General features: G+C 45.1%; 1 pseudogene; it reads left to right on the top strand.

Annotated features, from left to right (window-relative positions):
* The first annotated feature begins 22,438 nt into the window (after positions 1–22,438).
* Positions 22,439–22,909, top strand: LOC148880180 (subtilisin-like protease SBT1.4 pseudogene; annotated as a pseudogene).
* Positions 22,910–24,323: the final 1,414 nt, after the last annotated feature.

Below are 24,323 nucleotides of genomic sequence, written 5' to 3'. Positions count from 1 at the left end.
AACTAAAGGGCAACGGTCGGCATGATCATTACTCTTTTCGGAATCACACACCTAACCTAACCCCCCTTAGCCTTGGGGCTTGGGGGGCCCCATTTGAATGGTTTCGCCTGTAAAAGTAAAACTATAATAGGTCTTGCAAGTTGCAACTTATTATTCACTGTAAGTGACCCAATTAGGGTTCAGATAAAAAAAAATATATATTTAGATGCGATCATAATTGGGCCCAATTAGAATCCATAAATTTATGATCATTTAAGCTGTGTTTGGTTTGAAGGAAAGGAGGGAGAGGGAAAGGAAAAGAAGGGAAAAGAAAAAATTTTCCATTAGTAAAATATGATGTGAAAAATTAATAATCAAATTTTGATGACGTGACAATAGTCATTGTTTATATGATATCATTTTCAAATCATAAAAATCAAGAAAATCAAATCAATGAGAGAATTGTAATTGGTCATGTTCCCACATTTCTGTTGTTATTTCTTCTTTCAAGTGAGCTCCTCGTCTCATTAGCTCATCCTACTTAAGATTTTCTTGGTTGTCTTTCATCATTATCTTTCTCAAGTTCAACACCATCTTCATTATCTACTTGTGTTTAAAATGGATAATGTTGTATAGACTCAAAGATGGAAAATCACTTCTTCAACATTCCAAATATCCATTCAATCAAATTTCTTAATGAAGAATGGCAAAGATTAAATAGCTCTTTGGTAGTTTCAAGCAAGGTTCAAAATATCGATACGGACGTATTGGGCGAATTGATATTGTTTTTTTAGCTTTTTTTTTTTTTTTTTTTTCTTTTCTGAAACCAGTTCAAGGGGGGCGGTTTAGGTCTCCTCCACCCTCTGAACCGGTTAGATCCCCGATACACCCACTATAGGGGTATATCGGAGGGGTCCCGAAATGATACGTATCGGTTGATACGGGCTGATACGTGTTGATATTTTGAACCTTGGTTTCAGGTTGGCATGAACCCCACTCTTTTAAATGATATTGGGTGTCCCTATATGGCATAATGAAGCCAACTTTCAATGTGAACCCCGCATCCAGAAGGTAGATTTTCCCTATTGATAAAACAAAAAAGCTATTTTAACAACATTGCCTATAAAAAAATTGTAAAAACTAGTTGGTTTGGGATACTACCTTTAGGCACCTCAAGTTGGTGTTCTCTAGTGAGAGCAAACCTTAACATACAAGAATTTGATACTATACCCTCCCATCCAAGCAAGACATAAATAAATTTTAAACCAAATGAACATATTGCTAGTATCTTATCAGTACCTTCACAAGGATGTGTGTTTCATCAATTGCTCCTATATCAACCAAAACAATAAAAATGATGATTGCTACCTTAAAATAAGGCCATCAGTTTGTCTTATTCCTAATCTCTAGTGAAACTTCACTAGTTGGTTGGATGAGATACCTATCCTCTAGAGATTTAACATTGCATTAAGAACTTGATTAAAGTGATTTTTAAAGGCGTTGTTACATTGAAAGATTGTCTTTATGTATTATTACTTAGAAGAAATTTGATTTTAGTTTCTAAATTGTGTAAAGATGGTTATTTTATTTTGTTTAGTAATAAAATTACAATTAAATTGAATAACAAATTCCTTACTCATGGAGAACTTGATAATGATCTTTATGTCTTCCATCCTTTTCTAGATAGAAATATAATCGAAACTGTGTCAGAACGCATCCCCAAGAAAATAACAAGTGATATAGTTAATCTGACGTGCCTGTCGCATTATCGACTTGGCCATGTAAATATAGAACGTATCACAAGATTGGTGAATGATGGTCCTTTAAATTTTCTCATTGCGAAAGATCTACTAACTTGTAAGCATTGCCTTAAAGGCAAGATGGCAAAAAAACCATTTACAAGTAAGTCCAAAAGATTTACAGGCACACTTAACCTTATACATACAGATGTATGTGGTTCCATGAATGTTAGGACATGGAACCAATACTGTTATTTCATAACTTTCATCGATTATTCTCGGTATGGTTACATTTACCTAATAAAACATAAGTCTAAATCATTTGAAAAATTCAAGTAGTTTAGACAAGAAGTCGAGAATAGTTGGAAAATTCATGGACTACTTAAAGGACAATGGGAATATATCACATTTGTCTCCTCTTGTTACACCTCAATTCAATAGTGTGTTAGAGAGAAGAAATAAGACTATCAGATATGGTGCGATTTTATGTACTGAACTGAGTTTCAACTAAGTCAGTTCCTAAGACTCCTTATGAGTTACAGACCAACAAAAAATCAAGTATTAGACACTTGAAAATATAGAGTTTTCCAACACACGTCAAAAGGACAAGTTTGGACAAATTGGAATCCAAACTAGCTTAGAAGAAAGTTACTTGATGAAAGCTACGAGTAGTGAAAAAAATCTAGTGACTTATACGAAAGCTTTATTGGACATAGACTCCTCGAAGTGGGTAGATGCCATGAAAGTCGAGATGGGCTTGATGAAAACCAATGGAGTCTGGATTCTTTTAGACCTGCCCCTAGTGTGAAAACAATCGGTTGCAAGTGGATCTACAAGAGGAAGAAGGGCCCTGACGGAAAAATTGAGACCTATAAAACTCGACTTATGGCAAAATGGTACACTTAGAAAGAAGGAGTTGATTATGAGGAGACCTTCTCACTTGTGCCCATGCTTCTAGAAGCTGGAACATCCGATTTGACTCAACAATCAAGCAGTTTGACTTTGAGTAGAATTTGGATAAACCTTGTGTTTACAGAAAGATAGTGGGAGATAAGGTCACATTTATCATTCTGTGTATAGACATCGTTCTACTCATCGGGATTGATGTAGGAATGTTGACTACGATGAAGGTATGCCTTTTGATGGAGCGCGATTCGGCCGATCTTAGCTGTCCACGACCTTGCTTCTGAATGGGGTAGCAGGGAACCTGAAACGGAGGAGATGGGGAAGCTCCAGGGGGAACCCGGTGTAGAGGCTCCGAAGCTCAAGTTAGAATCCTTCAAAAGCAAGATAATACCAGATAGCGCAAAGTTTGCATACCTTGTTTGTTGGGGGCAGGGGGCTCTTATAATCACTTCGTGCACTCGCCCCGAGGCCCTTGTCAGGTCGGGTATGATTACCCTTGTGCTTGTCAATTCGGCCATCGTCCTTTCTACTGGGACAGAACCGTCACTGCCTAACCGTCTCTTTAACTGGAGATGGCGGTGTTAGTGGCGGTGGCAGGTGGCCGTTTAGAGTGCGGCCGCCAAACGTCAGATCCCAAGTCAGTCAGGCGCGGCGCCCTCGGGCACGGACTTCCTCAGTGTCAGGCATGGTACGACTTGTTTGGTTTGGTGCCCAGAAGGTGATGCAGAGTGATGAGCGAGGCGAAGTCTTGAGCCCGGAGGTATCTATAGGGCAGGTCAGTTCGGCGAGGTGTATCCCGAACTGTTACAAGGTGGCCAGTTCAGTGAGGTATATCCTGAGCTGTTACAAGGTGGGTCAGTTCGGTGAAGTATATCCCGAGCTGTTACAAGGTGGGTCGGTTCGACGAAGTATATCCCGAGCTGTTACAAGGTGGGTAAGTTCGGCGAGGTGAATTCCGAGCTGTTACAAGGTGGGTCAGTTCGGCGAGGTGTATCCCGAGCTGTTACAAGGTTGGCCAGTTCGGATTACTCTGGTTTTGGGCAAAGGGTGAGTTCGGGCCCCCCGTAGGGAGTTCGGTCCGCTGGTGTCCCCTTGTTCCCGCCTTAGGCTTGGACCCTTTTGCCGAGCTGTTGTTTCTGCCACATGTCACGTAACAGTGAGGTCGTGCCAAATCTTCCTTCATCAATGGCCCCCCACTCCTCGCGCCAAGGGTCTTGCCATGGTGCGGGGAGTTTCGCAAGGTAGCAGGTGGATTTGTCCCGTCCTTTGAATCTTGATTGCGCGAGTTGCTTTTGCCAGGGTTCTTCAGTTTCCGAGAAGGCTGGAAACGTGCCTACTCAAGAATGTTGATGGTTGTGACAGCGCGCGTTTTAAATTTCAAAAATTTGCGCCGCTGGGACATGACAGCGGGTCATTCAAAAAGGCGTGCCACTACTGTACGTGCGCGGGCGACTGTCAGGGAGACGTGCGGTGCACTAGTTTCGGAAAGACGCGTGTTGAAGTGACGTCGGTTTCAAAAAGACGTGCGCTGACGTTTCGCTTTTTTCGGAAAGACATGCGCCAATCGCGTCTCGACCTTATGGGACGTGCGGTCAGTGAAAACGTGGGCCGTCGGATCGTCTTCGATCTGCACGGTCGATTCTTGGTTACTGTAGCTATAAATAGTGGGGGACCCCAGTTGGTTTGTCACTTCTGCAGTTTGTCTACTGAGCTCGCGTCCAACTTTTCAGCTCGCGTCCAAGTTTTTTCCAGCTCGCGTCAAGGCTGGTTATATAGCCTTCACGGTTCTTTGGCTTGTTCCAGTCTCCAGAGCCTTCAAACTTTCTTCCGATGAGTACTTTCCTGAATCCATCTTTTCCCCAGTGTCTAGCTTTGATAGCTCAGACGATTCTTCAAGTAGGGCTGACGTAGGTTGCACCAACCGAGCCGTGTCCCCCGACTACCTCAGTGATCCTGAGGTGGAACTTGAGGACTATGAACCAATAGGCCGAGCCGCTTCGGGCAGTTTGGCGTCTTCCTCCCACCGAGGTCGGATGCTAGACAGGTTTGGTCCTTCGACCATGACGCCTAAGGGGCTTCAATCCATACTTATGTCTTACAACCTTCCTGGGGGGTATACCTATTTTATTCCTTCGGGTAGCTTTCCTTGGGAATACGGTCCTGACGAGATCGTGATTTTTCGAGAGCAGCTCGCTGTGGGGTTGCGACTTCCTTTCCATCCTCTTCTCGTCGAAGTCATAAACCACTTTGGTGTCACCATTGGCCAACTTCATCCAAACTCTATTCGGAACCTGGTGGGGACAGTTTCCCTTTTTTGCGAGCAGAACTTCCCCTTGGACTTAGAGATATTCTCCTCTATCTTGATGCTCAAGAGACAGGCGGGTTCTCTTCCTGGGGGAAGACGGGCATATTACCTTTCTCCTCGCCAGGGTTTTAAGCTTCTGCACGATCTTCCTAATAAGGTCCCGGCGTGGAAGCGGGACTACTTTGGCGTGTGAAGTGCACAAGGATGGCCCTTTCAGACCGGGTGGGGTGAGGCCGCTCCTGATTCAAGCGTGACTCTCAATAAAGAGATGGTGAAGGGCCTCCAGCAATGGGCACGACAAGGTTTAAAGTGCCACCACTACTTAACGAAGGCCAAGCTTATTGCGGCCGGCCTAAGTTCGGGTAGGTTTCTAGCTATGCGGTTTCTTGCTTGCTCTGTTCTTTTCATTTTTTCTAATGTCGAACTCATTTCTACAGGTGTGATGGACGCAGAGAGAACTCGTGGGGGGCATCTGTTCTAAGGTATGAAGAGGAGGAAGCGGGTCGCCAAGCGAACTCGTACCGAGCTGCCCCTGGATGAGGAGCCCCAAGTTCCAGACCACACACCGGAGGATCTGCCTAGGGAGCCCGAGGTGACTCCACCGATGCACGAAACTGTCGGGGCGCCTTACGCTGAGACCACTCATACGGGCACTCCTACATACTCAAGTGCTCCGGCTCACTCCGGGTCCGCTCAACGCGGGCTGGGCCCTCGGGCTTGGGAGCTCAAGGGGAGTTCAGGAGCGTGTTGACGCCGAACTACGCTCTTCAGAAGAGTAAGGAGGCTACTTTCCCTGAGGAGATCGCGGCGTGGACCGATCTTCCCTTGAATTAGGTCGCTTGCCGCGCCGTAACACATGCCATGGTGGTAAGTTAGGTTCCGTCTTCCTTTTTCATTTTCTGTCGCTTCTGCTGTTATTGCTCACTTGTTTCTTTTGGTAGGTGAATTCTTCAATTCATGCCTTGGCGGCCCAAGTGGAGAGGAGCTCGCGACAGGCGCGAGCTGCTGAGGCTACCGCTCATGCTGCTGAAGAAGCTTTCCGTGCTGCAGAGGCAAATACCCGGGCTGCTGAGGTGGCTGCTTACGCTATTGAAGAGGCTGCTCGCGTCGCGATGGCCAGGCAGGCAAGGTCTCAGCGTGACGCCAAGGCCATGGGGGTAGTTGTCAAGCATATGGCGGACTTGAAGTTGGATTTGCAGCATCAAGTCGAATATCTTCAGGAGGACATCAGGGAGAGAACACAGATTTTTTCCCTAGGCATTGAAGACGCCAAGAAGAAGGCAGTTGAGGACTACATTGCCTCTCCGCGTTTTGACGATCTGATGGTGGATTATTACAGGAGGGGGTTCAAATTGAGCAGGTGGATGATCCGGAATACGTACCTCGACCTCGATGTAAGTGCCATATCCACTTCGCGTATAACTCAGGAGATGGCCAATGTTGCCGATGGCGAGTCGGACTCTGAAGGAGAGGCAGGGCCTTCGGGTGTTGTTGAAGTGCCTTCTGATGGCGAAGAAGTGGCTCCGGGCATGTAATTTTTTTTTGTAAGTCCTTTCTGATGGCCAATGTACTCCTGTTTCTTGCAATGGAATAGATAGTCTTTTTGCCCAAGTGTTCTTTTTCCCCGAATTGATTCTTTATCGATGCCACTTTGTCCGGGTTGTTATACTTTCGCAACCTGTTCTGCCGTGAAGGCTTTTTTTGCAGCGATCTGATTTTTTGCCGAGCTGATAATATGCTCGACTTCTTTGCTTGTTTACGCCGAGGTTCCTCTTCGCTTGCATCGTAGCACATAGGACCTGATTTCGTCCACTTCGCTTGGTGGTTTATAGGTAGTATCGCCTTAAGTTCGCGATGTTCCACGCTCGAGGTACTTGTTTGCCTTCCAAGGTTTCGAGTTCGTATGCCCCCCCCCCCCCGAGCGCTCTTTTTACTTTATAGGGCCCTTCCCAGTTTGGTCCAAGTTTGCCCACACTGGGTTCGGGCACCATAATCTTACAAAGGACCAGGTCGCCGACTCAGAAGCTTCGTTGCTTTACTCTGCTATTGTAGTAGCGAGCTACCTACTGCTGGTATGCCGCTGTTCGGATGTGCGCGAGGTCCCTTACCTCATCCAATAGGTCAAGGTTGGTACGTAACTCGTCTCCGTTCGTTCGATCGTCGTATGTTTCTAATCGCAATGTTGGTACTTCGATTTCCGCGGGGATCACTGCTTCAGTGCCGTAGGTGAGGTTGAAGGGGGTTTCTCCCATGGTGGTTTTTTTGGTAGCTCGGTGAGCCCATAAGACACTTGGTAGCTCTTCGGCCCACAATCCCTTAGCTCAGTCCAGACGTGCTTTCAGTCTGCGCAGGATGGCTCTGTTCATTACTTCCGTCTGACCGTTTGCCTGCGGGAGCGCGACTGATGTGAAGTTTTGCCGAATCCCCATGTTCTGGCACCACTCTTGGAACTTGATATCCTCGAACTGCTTGCCATTGTCGGAGATTAGTACCCGAGGTAACCCGAAGCGACATACTACGTTCTTCCAAAAGAAGTTCTGTATGTTTCGAGCCGTAACAGTTGCCAGAGGTTTGGCTTCTATCCACTTCGTAAAGTAATCTACTGCAACAACTAGGAATTTTCTTCCACCTGTTGCTGGTGGGAAAGGCCCCAGGAGGTCGATGCCCCATTGTGCAAAGGGCCACGGGCTGGCGAGGTATTTGAGGTCGGAGGCAGGTTGATGGTGGATATTGGCGTGCTTCTGACACTTGTCACATTTTCTAACGAGCTCGACAGATTCTGCCTTCATCATTGGCCAGTAGTATCCTTGTCGAAGTGCTTTTTGGGTGAGTGTTCTGCCCCCCAAGTGTCCGCCGCACAGGCCTTCATGAGTGTCGCAGAGTACGAACTCGGCTTTGGCAGGTCGCAGGCAACGCAAGTAGGGGAGCGTGTAGGACCGTCGGTATAACCGTTCGTCTATTATGACGTATTTGGCTGCCTGGCGCTGCACCCTCTTGGCCGCATTGCAATCTGCAGGGAGGGTTCCGTCTATCAAGAAGCTCACGAGTGGGTCGATCCAGCTCGGCTCTGCCTCTAAGACGGGAGCAACCTCCTCTGTCCCCCCGAGAATACTAGGCCGAGGTAAGTCCTCTATGTAAACAGTTCTCATGTTGTTGTGACTTGTACTGGCTAACCGGGACAGGGCGTCGGCCTCAGTGTTCTCTGACCTCGGGATTTTCCTGATGAAGTGTGACTGGAAGTTGAGCAGGGCTTCTTTTACTTTGGCCAAATATGCGATCATGGAGAGCTCGCGTGCTTCATACTCGCCTGTAACTTGGTTGACCACGAGCTGAGAATCGCTGCAGATGACCAAGTGTTTTGCCTTTACCTTTCGCGCTAGGTCCAGCCCAGCTATTAGTGCTTCGTACTCTGCCTCGTTGTTGGATGCCGCGAACTCAAAGCGTAGTGCGTATTCTAATTTTGTGCCGCCCGGGCCGCACAAGACTATTCCAGCTCCGCTACCTTGCCAGTTCGAGGAACCATCCATGTGAAGGATCCAGGGCTCCTCATCCTAGTTCGCGCTTTGCCTGACCAGGAGAGATGCCACACTGGCTGCTACTTCACGGGGTTCGGACTCTATGGGCTCGGGAGCTTCGGGTTCGCCCGAACTGGGGACCTTGGGCTCGACCTGTGGGGCTTCGTGGCTAAAAGTGCACTCGACGATAAAATCTACCAAAGCTTGGGCCTTTATAGCGGTTCTTGGTTTGTACTGGAGGTCGTACTCGTTGAGTTTGATGGCCCATTTCGTCAGTCGACCGGAAACCTCGGGTTTGAGTGAAACTTGTCTCAGAGGTTTGTTAGTCAGGACGATGACGGTGTGAGCCTGGAAGTATGGGCGGAGTTTCCGAGCTGCTGTCACTAGGGCGTATGCTAGTTTTTCTATCTGCGGGTACCTTGCCTCTGCTCCCTGCAAAATTTTACTAACATAATAGATGGGTCACTGGACCCGGTCTGTTTCTTTTATTAGTACCGAACTGACCACCTCGTCGCTTGCCGAGAGGTACAGTTCTAAGACCTCGCCCACCTCGGGCTGGGCTAAGGTCGGCACACTAGCGAGGTAACCTTTTAGCTCATCAAACGCGAGCTAGCAGTCCTGGGTCCACTCAAACCCTTTGCCTTTGATTGCCTTGAAGAAGGGTAGGCAGCGGTCTGCTGATTTGGACATGAAGCGGCTTAGAGCGGCTATGCGGCCGTTTAGCCTCTGAACCTCTTTTACTTTCCGATGTGGTCTCATATCTAGAATGGCTTTTATTTTGTCCAGGTTGGCCTCAATACTGTGCCGATTGACAATGTACCCTAGGAACTTGCCCGAGGTGACGCCGAAGACACATTTGTTGGGGTTCAACTTCATGCTAAACTGACGTAGGATTTGGAAGACAAAATCTAAGTCTTGTATTAATTCTTGTGAAAACTGAGTCTTGACGACCATGTCGTCTACATAGCACTCTATCTTCATGCCAATCAGGGGCCGAAATAGCCTATTTACAAGTCTTTGGAAAGTCGCCCCGGCATTTTTTAGTCCGAAGGGCATGACCTTGTAGCAATATAGGCCGAACTCGGTTATGAAGTTGGTTTTTTCCTCATCGGATGGGTCCATCCTGACTTGGTTGTAGCCCGAGTAGGCATCCAGGAAGCTTAGCAACTCATTTCCCGAGGTCGCGTCCACTAGGCGGTTAATTCTGGGGAGGGGGAAGCAATCTTTCGGGCAAGCTCGGTTCAGGTCGGTGTAGTCGACGCACATGCGCCACTTGCCGTTTGCCTTTTTTACCAACACCGGGTTGGCCACCCAGCTCGGGTAATGGACTTCCCTTATGAAGTTTGTTGTGAGGAGCTTCTCGACCACCTCGTCGATCGCCCTCCAGCGTTCTGGGGCTAAGTTGCATTTTTTCTGTCTAACGGGTCTGACAGTTTGGTTCGTAGGGGATCCTCGATGGAAGCTCCGATCTGAAGCGTGCGAGCTGGGTCCGTAGCCGATGTCAGGATTGCGACCGTTTCCTCCGTGGGTGAAGCTCGCCTTGTTCCGCAGGCCGCTCCAGTTTGAGGTCGTCGGCCGCCTTGGTTTTTCCCTTCAGGGCGGCAACATAACACTTGCGGGACTCGAGCTGGTCACCCCGCGCTACCCCTACACCGAAGTCCGTAGGGAACTTCATGGCCAAATAGTAGGTGGAGACCGCCGCCCGTAGGATATGCGTGATCAGCCGCCCTATTATGGCATTGTATGGGGAGGGGGTCGCAACTACCAGGAAATCATGGTTGAGTCTGACTGCACAAGGCCATGTGCCGACTTCCACAGGTACTGTTATTTTTCCGAGGGGCTTGACTTCCTCTCCGCTGAAACCCACCAGGGGAGTGTTTGCGGGCTTCAGCTCGCTCCTCTGTAACTGTAGCTGGTCAAATGCTGGTTTAAAGATGATGTCCGCTGAGCTGCCCGAATCTACAAGTACGCGTCTGACCTCGAAGTCGCTGATTCTTAGCTTAATGACAAGCGCGTCATCATGGGGATAGCGGACCCCTCGTGCGTCATCCTCCGTGAAGAAGATTGGTTCTTCGGTCTTTGGTCTCTTTGGGGGGTTCCGTTCTTCGAGGGCCGCTTCGCGAACTGAAGTCCGAGCCACTGCCGAGGTACACCCCACTACCACCGAACCTCCCACAATTACATGGATGGTTCCCCGAATTGGCCTCTCTTCCAGAGGCTGTCGCTGCAACGGTTCGGCAGGTCTGTTGCTGTACAAAGTTTCTCAAGTATCCGAGACGGATGAGCGCCTCTATCTCATCCCGGAGGTTATTACACTGTTCCGTACTATGACCATGGTCTCTATGGAAACTACAATACAAAATCTTATTTCTCTCGTTCGGATTTCCCTTTAGGCGAGGTGGCCACTTCATGTACAGGGCGTCTTTGATCGTCATTAAGATCTCGGTCCGCCTCGTGTTTAACGGCGTGTAGTCCGTCCAAACTGCTAGGGGAGCCCGGAATGACTGGTTCGACTTCGGCTCCCGGGTCGGGTTTTTTCCGTCGACCGGGTTGGAGAGCTCACCTTCTCTCTTTCTTTTCTCGTTCCCGCCTTCGGTTCGTTGGTTGATTTCTTCCTCTGTCCTCATGAACTTATCCGCGAGCTTGAGGAATTCGGCCACGGTTGCGGGCTGGTTAGCCACCATGTGCCATTTGAATTCTTTGTGCATCACCCCTCTTTTGGCTGCCGCGAGCTGCACTGCGGGGTCCAACCGCGGTATCTATAAGCATGCTTCGTTGAATCGCTTGATGTAGCCCCGGATGGATTCTCCTTCTCTTTGGACTACTCCGAAGATGCTTTCCTCTGTTCTGGGGCACCGTTGGCTGGTGACAAAGTGTGCGGTGAAAACCTGCATGAACTGGACCCAGCACTTTATCGACCCGGGGACCAGGTTCCTGTACCAAGTGCGGGCTACTCCCCTGAGGGTGGTGGTAAAGGCCACGCACATGCACGATTCGCTGGCCCTGGCGAGGTGCATTTGAGACTGAAAGGCGTCAACGTGGTCGTTGGGGTCGAAGGACCCATCGTATTTGTCCAGAGGTGGGAGCTTGAAATCTCTGGGTAAGGGGACCGCCAGGAGTTCTGATGCGAGGGGGGAAGGAACCGAGAGAATCGGGGCAGCTCCTACCTCGTCCGAGCTCGTCTCTTTGCCTCTGAGTTCTGACAAGGCATGGGTGGCGGTTCGGCGACTTCGCCGGCGCCTTCATTGCTAAGCGGGCCTTGTACTGACGCTGCTGGCCTCCGTGTTACCGAGCTCGATGGGCCCGGAATGCTAGTAGTCTGCCGCCAGGGTGCCGAATCGGTTTTCGGTGAGCGGGAACTTGGGCTTGGAGCGCCGAGGTGCCGACCTCATCGGCGAGGTTACCGATCTGCCTGTGGGTTGCGAGGCGGGGATGACATTTTTCTCTCTTCGGCCTGGGGACGAGGCCTGGCTGTTAGGGGGGTTCTGGGGCCGGGAGGCCTTCGCCTGGTGGGGGCGTCCATCCAGCGGGGAGGCCTTGACCGGCCTCGGAGCGGGGTGGCGAGGTGGAAGTAGTGGTTGGTTCAATGGCAGTTGGGGGAACTACTGTTGATAGTGATACTGGGAGATGTTGTGCAGTACTTGGTGCTGGTGAAGCTGGTGCTGCTGGAACTGTTGCATTTGGGCTTGCATTGCCCGCATGCACTGCATCAGGTCCGCCAGGGGGACGACAGTGTCAGGCATGGTACGACTTGTTTGGTTTGGTGCCCAGAAGGTGATGCAGAGTGCTGAGCGAGGCGAAGTCTTGAGCCCGGAGGTATCTATAGGGTAGGTCAGTTCGGTGAGGTGTATCCTGAACTGTTACAAGGTGGCCAGTTCGGCGAGGTATATCCCGAGCTGTTACAAGGTGGGTTAGTTTGGCGAAGTATATCCCGAGCTGTTAGAAGGTGGGTCGGTTCGACGAAGTGTATCCCGAGCTGTTACAAGGTGGGTAAGTTCGGCGAGGTGAATTCCGAGTTGTTACAAGGTGGGTCAGTTCGACGAAGTATATCCCGAGCAGTTACAAGGTTAGTCTGGCGAAGTGTATCCCGAGCTGTTACAAGGTGGGTCAGTTTGACGAGGTGTATCCCGAGCTGTTACAAGGTTGGCCAGTTTGGATTACTCTGGTTTTGGGCAAAGGGTGAGTTCGGGCCCCCCGTAGGGAGTTCGGTCCGCTGGTGTCCCCTTGTTCCCGCCTTAGGCTTGGCCCCTTTTGCCGAGCTGTTGTTTCTGCCACATGTCACGTAACAGTGAGGTCGGGCCAAATCTTCCTTCATCACCTTTCATAGTAATACTCCATGAAAGATCTTGGAGAAGCCTCTTATGTCTTTAGACTTCGATTCTATATAGATAGATCAAAGAGGATAATTGGATTCTACTTACGTTGACAAGATCATCAACAAATACAACATATAGAACTCCACGGAGGAATTTGTTCCTTTCAAGCATGGAGTTAATCTCTCCAAAGGAATGTCACCCAAGACACTTGAAGAGATTGAGCACATGAGAGAGGTTCCTTAAGCCTCAACCATATTGAGCATCATGTATGATATGTTGTATACTCGGCCAGACATTACTCAGGTTGTTAGTGTTGTAAGTAGATAGCAATCTTACTCAGATACTAAAAAGTCTATGTTTGGATATTTTGAGACTCTATGTAGTAAGAAAAATAGTCCACAACTGAGGTCAAGCACATTGTCGTAAGTGAGACTGGATTTGATGTACTTTTGTTATTTAGTGGAAATAAATAAAGTGCATGTTTGATTCATGTTGTTTGGTTTAATTCTGTGTAAAACCCTAAAACTGGACATTTATAGAGACTCGTGTTAGTTTTAAATGTTCACAGCCGTTGGATAAGTCTGGGGAGATTTATCCTACCAAGGCTGATACTGGTGTGCCACCAAGTGTTGGGATGGCCTGTCTCAGCCACCAGGGTAAGACCCGAGGCACATGCAGTATAGGATTACTTGAATCCTTGAACCGGACCAGATTTCCAGTATTGCCCTGGACCTTGGAGATAGATGGGCAAAACTGGAAAGTTACACCTGACCCCTAGACTCGATTATGACATTTCACTAGGTGTTGGATCAGGCTGCCTTTGATATGCCAATCAGTGAGATCCTTAGCGGGGATCAAAACCTGGGTATGTTGGTGCAGTTTGAGAATTCATCTGAGTGGGTGATCATAGTGACAGAATCAGCCACTTTGTCGGACAAAGGGTAATGATTGGGAATGCACTCTCTCTGATGGAAACCAAACTGCCGGCAGTTGATTTCAATCGTTGGAATTTTGTTTTGCAAAATTAATATATTTATATATATATGTACGGTTTCAAATTGTTTGCAAATGGTTTTAATTCCCGGGATCCATGTGAGAGGAGAGTGCGGCACTGTTCCTTGCAGCCGAGGGAGAGGTCCTCTCTTGTCGGGCAGTGGTTGATCATTAAGGGCTGAGAGGTTAAGTGTAAGACCATTGAGGATAATACCTGATGGGCTAATCTTGCACCTGCCCACAGTCCCTGGGTTTTTATAAGATGGTTTGGCCCAGGGACCACTTAATGTAAGTGTTGGGCCCATAGGGTCCATATGATGGACTCAAGGGGTTCATTGAGTTTTTCAGTGAATTCGGCTGGGCCTTGTATTAAAGGCTGGGCCGAACCCATGTGGCTGGTGTGTAGATCAATGCTTGGGTCCCACGCCATACAAAGAAGCCCAACTGGGCAGCAGATTGGAAAATAATTAGACACTGAACACTTAATGGGCCAGAAGCCCATTTCGAGGTGGGCTGATATGATCACCCATCCTTGGGGCGAATCTGAGATTAATGTTAGTAAAAGGATTGGGCCTTTAGCCTTATCCACTCTTGGAGACCAAATTCAAATTAGATTTGAATCTGGTAACCTCCTGATAGGATCAGGAGTAAGCTTACTTCATCTACAGATAGGATTAAGATTATCCCCTATCCAAATACTGATTTGGATTGGGATAACTCCTAATTAGGAGGATTTTTAATCAAGAAGAAATGAGGAGAAACACTAACCAAAAAGGAGAGAAATACAACAGATTTTGAATCAAGAGAAATCGCAAGAAAGGTTCCTGCGAATTGAGATCAGATCTCATACTCTAGAAAAAGAAAGAAGAAGCAGTTCAGTTTTTCGCTTTTGGAATTCTCCTCCTGCCGCCGCCATCTATTTTTGCAAGATTAGATCTTTGCAGAAAAAGAAAGTCAAGAAATCTGTTCTTGACATCAGTCTTGCAAGAAAGACTGAAAAAGATTCAGTGTTTAGTATTTCCAGAGGATTCTTGTGAAGGATCCAGTGTGTAGGACGCACTCTACTGGTTCTGTTCCATCCACAGCTGTGTCATCTTCAGCAGGAACGGATCTTGGAGCATTCTTTGGGCATGAACACCGACTTTGGGAGATAGTGCGTCTCCGGATTAGGTATATTCCTCCCTTTTGTCTTTTGGTACAGATCTGGTTTGATTATGGTTCAAGTAGGATCCTTGAATATTGTATTCTAAATTTAGGGAATATGATTCCCAGTTGGGAGAAGGTAGGAAATTTTTAAAATTCGCCCACCCATTCCGCAACCTTTATGGCGTCCATTAGATGGATCCTACCATTCTTTTAAGCCTTTTCTTCAAAGACCTGTTAAAGTCCTTGCCATATCTAAGGTGGGAAGTAAATAATATAGCTACATGAGTACAATGATATGGTTGTTAAAATCTTTGTTTGGTTTTGGCCAAGCACTGAGTCCCAGTTCAGTGATATTTTGATGAAACAGAAAACTCCTTATGCTTTGGAGTTTGATGATCTATTATACTCAAGTTTAATGTGGTCTTGTGTCAGCCCAACCCATTGGCAACCCTATAAATGGTATGGTTGCATGAGTATCAAACAATACCATTAAATAAATTTTTTTGGTAGAGTCGTCTCTTTTAATGGTTCATAAAAAGCAATTAACTATTACTATGCACTTAAAGACTACTTACTATTGTGTTCTAATCTCTTTCCTAATAATGAATTGTTAATGTGGCTATATCTGTTATATTATGTTTCTTTGATCAATTTATTAGGTGCTAGTTTCAGTTAGAGTCAGAGAAGTAGCCAAGCTAAGCCACGGTATTGATAATCGAGTAGCATTAGTTATCACATGTAGATTGGTTGAATAGTGGATTAAGGTAAATATAGTATTTCCTTGTCTAGCAAGGACTTGACCAAGGACATACTCCAATATTAGCAATGGCTTGTAGTTGCTCATGAAAAAATGCATTCACTAAAGGTTGATATAGAAGGGGGAAGTCTAATGGAGATAAATGTACAGATGTTAGATATAAATGGTTTTGTTGCAAAGGACGAGAATGGCCATACCAAATTTATACCACATTGTATTTTTATTTCTTCTCTAGATTTGGTTCTAGATCAAGGTAATGAATCTACACCTTCTCCTAGTATCAAGAAGGTAATGCACTAGATTGATTTATGATTTAATTTGGTTAAATTGTGCTAGAGAGGTTTCATGGGAGAGCCAGAGGAGATGAGATTAAGACAAGTGAGTTTCATGAATTCCCATTCCCTTGTATATGCCATAAAACAATAGAAATGACACAAGACAACCAATTATATAGTATACAATAGGTTTAAAAGAAAAAATCGGGTGAGAAAACGATAGGATTTGGTCGAGCTTAAAGCATGCATAGAAGGCAAGCATGAAACATACCAAGTAACACAACAGAGGATGGAAGGCAAGCATGAAACATACCATTGAAATTGCAACAAAAACAACACACTCCACCTATACTAATTGATGTAGCGCAATCCGAATGCTCCCAGCTGGAGGTGATCTGGCTTCCAGTAGATGAAGGACTTGGTTGATTTGCAAAAAGCGAATCAGAGAACTCGGGGTTGCTTACCCGGCAAGGTCACTCCGATGCTTAAGTTAGTACTTGGTTGCGAGCTAATAATAGCTTAGAATACAAGAGAGCTAGAGAGCAAAGATTACGCGTACCTTTCACCCCTGGGAGGTGGAGCTTTTATATAGTGGAGCCTTCGCAGGTTTCGCAAAGCAGTTCCGGGATCCTCATTACGAAGAGGTCCATTTCCATGTTAATTGGGGATAACGCTGCCAACTGATAAGATTCATCACTTCTGCCCGAATCGGACGAGGGGGGGGGGATAATGCTAGCTGTTACGTGGCGTGATCCCGTGAGGCATGGAATCTGGTGGCGAGATCTTCGGGGTTGCCATGCAGTGATCGGTGAGTATTACTTGAGATAGTGCCCTTTGGATCCGACCTGGTACGAATGCCGAGGTGCCTTGGGACTGAGGTGGTCCTGATGTGATCATGCACCGAGGTGAATTCATCCCGAGGTTTACTTGCCTCGAGGTGGTTCGGTCATTCGAGATCGATTCATTGTAGACTAGGTGTGTCGGACTGAGCTGTCATCCTGCTAGTTAGGTCGTGTCCACTTGTCCCCCTATTATTAGGTCGGGCCAAATCACCCTACATCACTAATGATCCTTGGTACGTATTACAAAATGGTAAACCTAACACATACATTCACCATTAGATAAGAAGAAGAATAAGAGAGGTTCAAATTCGAACCAGATGAAACATATACAAGAAGAAGAAGAGAGATTGACTACAAGTTTCAGATTCGAATTTACCTTTGCTTTTCGCCTCTAGTTGTTGGAATTCGATTAATTGATTTACTCTTTTTACACGATTCACCATTGTTTCTTCAAACTAGGAAACTCTCGATGGAATGAGAGGCTCTAGGTTTTTTCCCTCACTATTACTTTCATTTTCAAGGGAAGTGGTTTCTGAACGAAATGGGAGGATCCTGTTTCCTCATTTTCATGATTTTAAATCCTCCCATTTTCTTTTCTTTTCCTCGTTTGTGATCAAACCAAACAAGGGAGGATTAGGAATCTTTTGAAATATTTTAAAATTTTCCTTCCTTTCCTTCAAACCAAACACAACCTTAAGAATTGGGTCCAACTTTCGATCTAGTAGATGGATCGGACCTACCCATGGATTCCTTCTTCAAAGCCCAATTCTAACCACACATCAAATTGAAGCCCAAATGCTTAATTGGACTTGAAACTCTATCCAAACTCCTAATTAATTAACCCTGTAATGGATCTGCTTGGTGTTTCATGTAAAATGAAGCACGACAAACGATCTCCTCTATTTTTCTTTATCTAGCAAAAAAAATTAAAAAAAAAATTATTCTCCAAGCATAGTGTCCTCTTTTTACCCATAAATAAGGTGGGGTAGCTTTTCAGACGGCCCATCGTCGATGGAGGGACCGACTATGAATGGAAATAGAGGCAGAGGAAGTGTTCTTGGAAAAATTCCTAATTAGTTCCCTATACTTTGGGCCTATTGCCACTTTGGTTCCCATACTTTAAAATACTACAATTCAATATCCGAACTTTCAAAATGTGCCAATCCAATACTTGCTATTTAGTGGAATTTGAAAAGGCACAAATATCTTTCAAGTGTCATCTAATTTTCTTTATTAATCATCCAAACATTGACAAAAAATGAACAGTCCCAAATCCTTTATTCTTCTATTCAAGAAAGTTTGGGTCACATCTCAGTGGGCATTCTGGTGACCCCAACTTTCTTGAATAGAAGAGACAAACATTTGAGACTATTCATTTTTTGTCAACATTTGAATGATTCATAAAAATAATTAGATAATACTCGAAGGACATTTATCTCTTCAAATGCCACTTTATGATTGGTTAACTGCTGCTAATGACAGATACTGGATTGACACTTTACATTTTAAGTGCGAGGACCAAAGTCACATTAAGCCCAAATTATAGAATACTAATCGAGAATTTTCCCTTAAAGTTCTCCAGCAAGAATGAGGCGTGGTATGGTTGCTAAAGTGAAAGCCATAAACTATCAGAAAAGAGAATAAAAGGCTATCGATTCCGTCATCATCTTTGAATTCTCCCAGCCACACTTACCACAATTACAGAGAGAAGCCTTAGCTAATGAAAACATTAGTTCTTTTCTTTAGTATGTGTGTGACAATCTATTGTTTACAAATGTTGGAGGTCAAGCACTTTCTTAGTCTTGTGTGACGGGAGCCACGTGAAGTACAACAAAGTCACTGGGGACAACGTCGGTCCCCTGCTCTTGAAGAAGCAGTAAACAAGGAAAGATCCACCACCGATCGTAATTACCTGTGGTTTTCCGCTTGTGATTTTCCAATGTTTTCAAATTGTCATTGACCCAGACGGTTAGACCGTTCAGATCGGAAATCGTTCAGGCGATCGATTCCATTTTACCTCAAACCCAGTCTTTAGTAAAAAACCGTTGAATTAATCAACGAACCGTTGATCCAGATAGTTTGACTGTTGAACCGTTCAACCCAGAGAATGATTTTTGGTTTATTAAATAAGAGCTAGATTCGAATGAAAAGAGAAATCTCTCAGATCTCAGATTTGAGATCTACTGGAGAGAGAGAGAGAGAGAGAGAGAGAGAGAGAGAGAGAGAGAGAGAGAGAGAGAGAGAGAGAGATCAATTGGGGGAGATCTCATATATGAGATCTAAGAAGACTAAGATGACAAATCTGAGACTGAGAGAAATCTCAGATCTAACATCGGTGCGCTGTAGTTCGATGTCGCCGTCACCATCGCCGTCAACGCTGCAGCCGACCTTCTCTTTTCCTCCTTTTCTTCTTCTTCTTCTTCTTCTTCTTCTTCTTCTTCTTCTAAACTCTCTCAGCCATCGACAGTCTCTCATTCTCAAACAGTGAAACCCTTTTTCTCTTATATTTATATGCATCTTACGCTAATATTCCAATCTAATGGGTAAAATGACATAACACTGTTAAAATACTCAAACTGTCCAAACCGTTTGATCCGGACGACAAACCGCTTACCCGAAAACCGGTGGCTAGAATGGTTCCATTTCCGGGTCAGTTTTTAAAACCTTGTGATTTTCTATATATCATTTGACCAAACCTATTTTTGATCCTTTTTCCTTCTTGAGGCGAAAAAAATGAAAATGGAGAAGGGAAGGTTAGATGGATTAGGGATTTACGATGAGTGAGCCACAGTGATTGGTTAGTGAATAGCTGGTATCAAGGCATTGATTCGCAGTTGCATTGACGCATAATCTTGGACGCAACGCAATGCAACACCCCCTATTGTACAAGTGTTTAGAACCATGGGTGTTTATTCACTAAACGTTTGTATTTGATTTGTTTATAAAACCGAGAAAAGCTATAATAAACTCATTTATTGATACTGATACGAGAACAAGAGCGATGGATGGAGAAGATAATAATTTCTCTTTATATCCAAATTCAACAGGCTACAACTCTATTTATAGTAGAGCGAATTATAATTGGGATACAATAGGGAGACAAGGTCGGTGACCTAAAGAGAATACAAGAAGGAAAGAAAAGGAGATAAGAAGCTAGGATATGTACAACTAATTATCTCCTAGAAGTAAGGATATATATAGAATATGCTAACATCCCCCCTCAAACTCAAGATGGTAATGTATCAGTCATCTGGAGTTTGCCAACGAGAGAACGAAAGCGAAGAGGAGAATGAGCTTTGGTAAATATATTTGTAGACTGATCCTAGGAAGGGATAGGAATAAGGCAAACAGTATCCTCGAGCACATGATGACGAATAAAGTGACAATCAGTCTCAATATGCGTAGTGTGCTCATGAAAGACATCATTGTGGGCAATCTATATGGTGCTAGGATTGTCACAGTGAAGAGGGGTTGCAGATGAATGAGTAATTCCCATGTCATTGAGTAACCATCATAACTATAACAGCTCGGAGGTAGTGTCAGCAAGAGCTCGATATTCAACTTCAGTACTAGAACGAGAGACAACCGTTTGCTTCTTACTACGCCAAGAGATAAGAGAATCTCCAAGAAAGAAGCAATAATCAGTAGTGGAGTGTCTATTATTAGGATCACCAGCCCAATCAACATCAGAATATGCGATCAAATGAGGAGGGGAAGAACTGGAGTAGTGAAGTCCATGAAACAAAGTGCCCTTGACATAACGGATGATCCGAAGCACAACAGCATAATGAGTAGTGTGAGGGGCAGACATGAACTGACTTACAATATGGGCAGCATACAGCAATATTAGGACGAGTAGCAGTAAGATATACAAGACTGCCAACTAGTTGCCGATATAAGGTGCAGTCACTAAGAGGAGTACCATCAGTGGCTAAAAAATGGGCATTAGGCTCAATCGGAGTGTTAATAGTTTTAGTATCAATGAGTCTTGCATGAGAAACAAGATCAGTGGCATACTTGGCCTGAGAGAGATAATATCCCGAATGGTCAGAGGAGATCACAATGCCTAAAAAATAATTCAGTCGACCAAGATCTTTCATTTCAAACTGTTTGCTAAGAAAGGTCTTGAGAGCGCAATTGCCCTGCAAATCATTGCCAATAATGATCATGTCATCCATATATAGGAGAAGAAGTACACAACCCTTAGAGGTCTTTGGGATGAACAAGGCATGATCATAAGTGTTTGATTGAAAATCAAACTAACAAATAGTAGAGCTGAATTCGGAGAACCATGCTCGAGGCACCTGCTTAAGTCCATATAGAGCCTTACGGAAATGACAAACCTGATTAGGGAGATGGTCATAACCAGGAGGGGGCTGCATGTAAATCTCTTCAAGGCTGGATTAAAAGGCATACCAAAATCAGGTTGGAGCTAGTGAAGAAGAGCTTGGAGTTCTCTAAGAGAAAATCCTGGAGAGGTGTTATTAGAAGAATTCTCTGTGGCAGCAACTGCAGTAGAACTCGAAGCCTGAGAACCCATGGATGAGGACTTCTGCCCAGATGCCATTTTGGCTTGTAGGTGGCGGCACTCGGAAATAGTATGACTAGTCTTCTTGCAGTAATTGCAGAAAGTCCATTTTGACGATTTAGTTGAAGAGGTAGCAAATGTACCCGGAGTAGCAAGAACAACATCAGTAGATAATAAGGATCACTCATCTCAATGTGTTTTTAGACAAGTTTCTTCAGAAAGCAAATCTTTGATCACAACTTCAAGAAAAGGCAATGGGCTACGATGAAGTAGAGTACCACTAATAGGTTCATACTCATCCCTGAGAGTCATCAAAAGATGCCAAACACGTTGGCGGTCGCGAAGCTTGGAATAAGTAGTAGCTGTAGAGGTATTATCCCATTCTGGTTCACACTGTGCTAACTGATCCCAAAGAACTTGTAATTCAGAGACATAACTGTGAATGGTCTGTTTAGGTTGCTGCTTCATACGATGAAGATGTCTATAGAGCTGAAACTAATGCACATCATCAGAAATAGAATAACGAACTTGTAAGAAATCCCATACTTCTTTAGGAGAGTCATATCCGCGGAATTCCAACTTGATGCTTGCGATACAGGTATTGCGAAAGTAGGTCAATATTTGATGATTTTTTCTGTCCCATTTTTCTACTCGTTCATCAAATCTATCTTCTAGTTCATCAGCAATTTTAGTAGGTTTGAGAATCTCACCTGTCACATATCACCATAGAAGACGTCCCTTGAGAAAATTGCACATGTCCTGGGATCATAAATCATAATTCGAGCCATCGAAGGTAATAGTGATGGGATGATTGATATGCTGAGCGGCTTTAGATGAATCCATGAGGAGAAACACAAAATTTTGGAACAACACGAATCACGGGAAGATCTTAATACTGACTTTAAGAACCAAGGTAGACCCAGGGCTCAAGCTCGCGATCGGCTTATGCAGTAGCCACCGGTATGGCACGGAGGAGGTGTGCTACAACCGGGAAGCTAGGTTTGTCTGGCTTAAGAGGGATTTGATTTCCCATGACTTGCTGTAGGAGGGAAAAGATGATGTTCAACGACTCTACCAGTCTCGACAAGGACAACAAGAAATTTTCTGGATCAGTACCTACGGCTTCAAATCTTGCTCATGTGGCCGTCAAATTCAGAGAGTCGAATCTTCAGACGTTTCCACCATCCCAGGCATGAGACTCACACAACATCCATAGCTGCCGGAGCAGCTGTTAGAGAAGTTGGGTTTTATAAGTTCACGGTGGGAGAAGCTAGAAGCATGGCTACCAGGGCAAGAATCGTTGCTTACAAGGTCTACTGGAAACTCGGTTCTTTTGATTCCGATATTTTAGCCGCAATGGATCAGGTCATCGCCGACGGTGTACATATAATCTCTCTTTTCGTTGGTGCGACCAGCTATGCACCTTTATACTATCATGATTCTATCATCATCGGGGCGTTTAGCACCGTCAATATTGCGCCATGGATTATCACCGTTGGAGCGTCAACCATCGACAGGGAATTTCCAGCGGATGTTGTGCTTGGCGATGGGAGAGTCTTCAATGGAGTGTCGCTATACTCCGGGGATCCGCTCGGCGATTCGGGTTGAGTCACCCTCTCAGGTATCTACCTCAACGACCCTGCTTCCGGTAAGATCTCGTTCAAAATGCCGACCAGAATCTCTCATTCGTTTCTTGTTTCGTGGCCGAGAGCTTCAGTCGATTATGTTAGGAGATCGAAAGTGTATCCGGGATTGTTCTGCTAAGATAGATTCTTTTTGATACCGACATCAGTATTGATGATTTCTTTGCTCTTCTGTATTCGTACTCGGTTGTAGATTGTAACGGAGAAAGTCATGGGGAGATTCGAAGCCACCTTCGTTGCCGAAAGCTTCGCCTTAAACCGGAAGTCGTGTACAGGATGACGATAACCAAGGTGCTACAAGGTTCTACTGTCAGGGCTCGTGCTAGCCTTCAACCCGAGGTGGTGCAACAAGAACAATGGGCTCTGATACCATGATACGAGAACAAGAACGATGGATGGAGAAGATAATAATTTCTCTTTATATCCAAATTCAACAGGCTACAACTCTATTTATTGTAGAGCTAATTCTAATTGGGATACAATAGGGAGACAAGGTCGGTGACCTAAAGAGAATACAAGAAAGAAAGAAAGAAAAAGAGATAAGAAGCTAGGATATGTACAACTAATTATCTCCTAGAAGTAAGGAGATATAGAGAATACGCTAATAGATACTTAGGTGCCACTAGTGCCATTAGGCACCACATCAGCAAAACGGTGAATAAATGCCTATTCGTTGGGGGAAGTGCTAAAATGAAACTTTTTCTAACGGTAGATATGCACATAAATCAAGGCTTGTTTTTTAAATCTCTATACGTATGGATCCACATAATGGGGGAAATGCTGAAGTGATGCCTATGTGGCAACATTTGTTCAACAAACGCCCACGATTCGAAACACACGCTTTATCAAAATTCACAAGGAAATTTTAATTGGTGAAAGCTTTTCCGACATCGTCCCTTGTAAAATTATGGACACCGGATGGGCTATACATTTTGTTGTTACAATGCGAGTTGAAATTTTATTCGCATTGTAACACGTCACTCTTTTGGAGAAACGTGTGAAAATACCAGGAGGTGGGTTAATACTCTAGTTACGGGGGCTTGTTTTGAGCAAGAAAAACAACAAACTATTAGGTATTATGGAATTGGCGTGATATTGTTTAATACGGTTTGATTAATACCATATAAGTAATTTGAATCCTCTATGCTCAATTATGAAGGTAAAGAGGCATAATAAACTATCAAGATTTATGAAATCGGTGTCATATTGTTTAAATTATAAAGGTAAGAATCCATTTGATATGAGACAAGAGAACCGGGATTGAGGATAGATCCTAGGCCATGGATGTTTCTGAAACAATCTATTTCCACGTATGGAAATTTCTTGCAGACAAAAAAACCAATCAAATTTGTATATACTCCAAATATTTTTTTCCCTCT

This window comes from Nelumbo lutea, chromosome 1 (genome assembly GCF_056320005.1).
Source record: "Nelumbo lutea isolate HS-2025 chromosome 1, American lotus-T2T, whole genome shotgun sequence".
NCBI classification, from domain to species: Eukaryota; Viridiplantae; Streptophyta; class Magnoliopsida; order Proteales; family Nelumbonaceae; genus Nelumbo; species Nelumbo lutea.
The sequence above is the reverse complement of the archived record's forward strand: the minus strand, read 5'-3'. Positions and strand labels throughout refer to the sequence as shown.